The sequence below is a fragment of the Mandrillus leucophaeus genome, unplaced genomic scaffold (genome assembly GCF_000951045.1).
Source record: "Mandrillus leucophaeus isolate KB7577 unplaced genomic scaffold, Mleu.le_1.0 Scaffold618, whole genome shotgun sequence".
Taxonomy (NCBI): domain Eukaryota; kingdom Metazoa; phylum Chordata; class Mammalia; order Primates; family Cercopithecidae; genus Mandrillus; species Mandrillus leucophaeus.
In genome coordinates, this window is record NW_012106675.1 from 242,340 (window position 1) to 247,252 (window position 4,913).

A 4,913-nucleotide genomic window follows, 5' to 3' on the forward strand; every position below is an offset into this window, starting at 1 on the left:
ACGGGGTTTCACCGTGTTAGCCAGGATGGTCTCGATCTCCTGACCTCGTGTTCTGCCCGTCTCGGCCTCCCAAAGTGCTGGGATTACAGGCTTGAGCCACCGCGCCCGGCCTTCATCATACTTTTAACTATCTCATTAGATTGCATTTAAATACATTGGGAAAGTTGTTTGCAGTTTGAAGCTTCCTCTGCTTTTGCTCACAAGGGTCTCTTCTCAAAGTTATTTATTATTTGAAAGCAATGAGGATATGAGAAAGGAAAAGTCACTCCCACCACTCCACTCTGCCACACATCCGAATTCAGATCACCTTGACTTCAGTCCAGATACCCTGGTTATACTTGGTCTTAACTGAAATACGTGCAGTGAGGCAGGTTTATAGCAAATTGATTTATTACATCAATTTTAAAATAATGTTAAATAAATGTTTAATAATTAATGTTTAATAATAAATGTTTAATAAATAATGTTTAAATAAATAATTTAATGTTTCCTCAAAACTCATAATTTTAATTGAGATTTTTTGTCCTTGGAGGAAAGTACCAGCATAAAAGGGAGGCCCCTTCTTTGTAATCAAGAGGTTTCTTTTTTTTTTTTCTTTTGAGATGGAGTCTCACTCTGTCGCCCAGACTGGAGTGCAATGGTGCCATCTCAACTCACTGCAACCTCCACGTCCTGGGTTCAAGCGATTCTCCTCCTTTAGCCTCCCAAGTAGCTGGGATTACAGACATCTGCCATCACACCCAGCTAACTTTTGTATTTTTAGTAGAGACGAGGTTTCACCCTGTTGGCCAGGCTAGTCTCAAACTCCTGACCTCAGGTGCTCCACCCGCCTCGGCCTCCCAAAGTGCTGGGATTACAGGAATGAGCTGCCGCGCCTGGCCAAGAAGTTTCTTGAGGCGGGGATTTGAACATGAAGAACGGATGTAAATATGCTGGACTGCTCTCAGTCAGATATTTCAGGAAATAATGTTACTACCATCTGTGCTCACTCACTTTTTACCTCTTGTACAAGAGTTTACTGAGGGGAGTGTATGTGAACCTTCATTTGTGGACTAATTGTGATGATTAATACTGAGTGGCCACTTGATTGGATTGAAAGATGCAAAGTATTGATCCTGGGTGTGTCTGTGAGGGTGTGGCCTAAGGAGATTAACGTTTGGGTCAGTGGCCTGGGAGAGGCAGACCCTGGCAGGGCCAGCTGCCAGCACAGTTAGAAAAAAGCAGGCAGTGTAATCCCAGCTACTTGGGAGGCTGAGTCAGGAGAATCACGTGAACCTGGGAGGCCGAGGTTGTAGTGAGCAGAGATTGCACCATTGTACTCCAACCCGGGCAACAGTGTGAGACTCTGTCTCAAAAAAAAAAAAAGATAAAAAGAAAACAAGAAAAAAGAAAAAGAGAAAAGCAGGCAGGGGAAGGTGGAAGAGCAGACTTGCTGAGTCTTCCGACCTTCATCTTTCTCTTGTGCTAGGTGCGTCCTGCCCTTGAACATAAGACTCCAAGTTCTTCAGCTTTTGGACACTTGGACTTGTTTGTCAGAGCATCTTGGGCCTTTGGCCACCGACTGAAGGCTGCACTGTCAGCTTCCCTACTTTGGAGGTTTTGGGACTCAGACCGATCCACTGCTGGCTTCCTGGCTCCTCAGCTTGCAGACGGCCTATCGTGGAACTTAACCTTGTGATTGTGTGAGTCAATTCTCCTTAGTAAGCTCCCTTTCATATATACATATAGCCTGTTAGTTCTGGCCCTCTAGAGAACCCTAATACACTAATGTTCTGTCATTTGCAACTTCCAGTAAAATAAAGTACTGTTTAATTATATTTAGAACTTATGACTGGCAAGTCTTAGATTGAATCACTCAGACCTCTAAAGATCTGATGTGTTCTTAAGAACCTTAAGTCTTGCAACTTTTATTACAAAACATCTTTCTAAACGGATTTGCTCTTTTCAACTGGAAACCATTAGTAGTGCATTGAACCATTGGTGGATGGTTCAGATGTTAAATCAGATGGCAGAACATGTTGTTGGTTTCCCCAGGACACTGATTTTAAATTTTCTTTACAAACAGGTCTAGCTCGACATGCTTGCTTTTCCTTCATGGAAACTGAAATCTAACCTGGTAATAGATTTCAATGTCTGGACACACACATAACACTTTCAGGAAAGCCACTGAAAACAGCTGCGGCCAAGAAAGTCTTCAGATCTCAAGGCCACAGCTAAGATACAAAGCCAAGGGGAGGAGCCAGCTGCAGGTTCTACATTAGATGGATCTTACAAGGGAGGGGCAAAGTGTCCCTCTTACTGAACTCCACAGACTGCATTTTGCTGTCTAGGCAAAGGTAGGAGGGAAGGGGCCCTAGGATTGTTTGAGATGCAATCTGGAGAGGTTGTGAGATTACACTCATTAAAAAAAATAACTGGCCAGGTGCGGTGGCTCACGCCTGTAATCCCAGTACTTTGGGATACTGAGTTGGATGGATTGCGTGCGCCTAGGAGATCAAGGCTGCAATGAACCATGATCGCATCACTGCACTCCAGCCTGGGTGACAGAGTGAGACCCTGTCTCAATTAAAATAATGATAATAATAATAACAACCTTAGGTGGAACTTGGAAATGGTACCAAGAAAGCCAATGTCTTTGAGTATCTAAGGTAACTACAAAATCTGCCCCTGGAACTCCTAGCAAGCTGTGAGATTGGTAACGTTGATCCAGGCTCAGACTGATGTTTGTTAGTAAAAAACTCTTTTCCCTTTTTTCCTTCCTCTTCTTCTTCTTCTTCTTCTTATTATTATTTTTGAGACAGAGTCTTCCTCTGTCCCTCAGACTAGAGTGCAGTAGTGTGATCATGGCTCACTGCAGCCTCAACTTCTTGGGCTCAAGCCATCCTCCCACCTCAGCCTCACGAATAGCTGGGATCACAGGGGCAAGCCACCACACCCAGCTAATTTAAAAAATATTTATGTAGACAAATAGTGAGACAGGGGTCTCACTATGTTGTTCAGTTTGGTCTCAAACTCCTAAACTCAAGAGATCCTACCACCTTGGCCTCCCAAAGTGCTGGGATTACAGGTATGAGCCACCATGCCAGGCCTCCTTATGTTCCTTTAAAACAGGAGTGAATAAAGCCCTGACATGTTCCCAAGCCTACATTTCCCTCATTATTGATTCTTTTGTTCGAAATGTTTCAAAGATAGTCATCTCTCTAAATTGTTTCCTGATTACTCAGACATCGTAAGTCATAAAGTCACCTACTTCTTCTAAAGAGATATGGAGAAGTGTTAAGCAATCAGTTTAAATCCCAAGCAGTGCAACATGAGCTGCTGGATTTGCTAATGATCACTGTAAATAGTGTTTCTTGTAAGCATTAGCAATGAACGTGAGAACTCACTTCATTCATTTTCTCTGATTACAGAGAAGATGAAATTTCACAGAAGTGCACTGTAAGAAGCTGCCCACATTTCTCTGTATTCAGATAGTTTCCACTATTCCATTCTCATTCTTAGGGAATCAACCCTTCCCTTGGTAGATGGAAGATGGTTTCTGTTTAGCGGAAGACTGGGCCCATCTTTCCCTTAAGGGATGACAATCTTTATACCATTGCCGCTGGTGGAGGCTTCTAGGACATCTCCGTGGATGGAATAAGCCATTGCAGAAGGAAGGACATCCTCCTCAGAGAATGGCCTTTGAGGAAGATCCATGGGGAAGAGGGAAAAGGTAAGAAAATGCCTATCTACTAATAACCTTCCGTAAAACCAACAGGGTAAACTACAAATCAATTTGAAAGGAATACGTTAAAGACTAAATGTTCCAAATCAAATTGGTGCTCAGTTTGTGCACATAAAAAACTTGTGTGCTAAAGCAGGGAACAGATTTCTAAATATTTCTCACCAATACCAACGTGTACTTGCATTTTTACTCAGTAAGTGTTCATTATTGTCAAATGTATCCCCAGGATCCTTTTAATTTTTAGAGATATAAAAATTAATAAGTCATGGTCTTTGCTAAGATGAGAACACAAATTAGTAAAGGATATTTTAGTAATTTCTTTTTTTTCTGAAAAGGAGTCTCACTCTGTCGCCAGGCTGGAGTGCAGTGGTGCAATCTCAGCTCACTGCAACCTCGGCCTCCCAGGTTCAAGCGATTCTTCTGCCTCAGCCTCCTGAGTAGCTGGGACTACAGGCACGCACCACCACGCTCAGCTAATTTTTTGTATTTTTAGTGGAGATGGGGTTTCACCAAGCTGGCCAGGATGGTCTTGATCTCTTGACATCGTGATCCACCTGCCTCGGCCTCCAAAATGCTGGGATTATAGACGTGAACCACTGTGCCTAGCAGTAATTGTTAAAAAACTGTTGTTTTGGAAATGTGCCAATGTAGAACAAACACAAATTATATATATGAATTAGATCTAAGGCTTTTAGTGCCCTTATAGTGAAACATTAAGACAAATTTCTCTCTTTTTCTTTCTGTACAAATAATATTAATTTGTTAATCTATAATACTCTGATATCAACTGTGTAACAAGATGAGCTCATCTTTATCAATGAAAACATGATATATTTTTCCATTTTGTAGTAGCTGACAAAAATGACTAACCTTTAAAGGGTTTATGATGACTCACTGATTTGAGCTGGGTGTATACCAATAAGCACTTGACTAAATATTAAGGCAGTTTGAAAAGAAACTTGCCGAAAGACTTAACGTCTTTTGCAATAACTAGTTTACACTCGTTATCTCTACTTTATGCTATAATGAATATCATACCTGAATCTCCTTTGTAAATATTTACTTGTTCAAGTAAAAGAGAAATAGAAAAAATTACTTGGCCAGGCGTGGTGGCTCATGCCTGTAATCCCAGCACTTGGAAGGTCAAGGCAGGTGAATCACTTGAGGTCAGGAGTTCAAGACCAGCCTG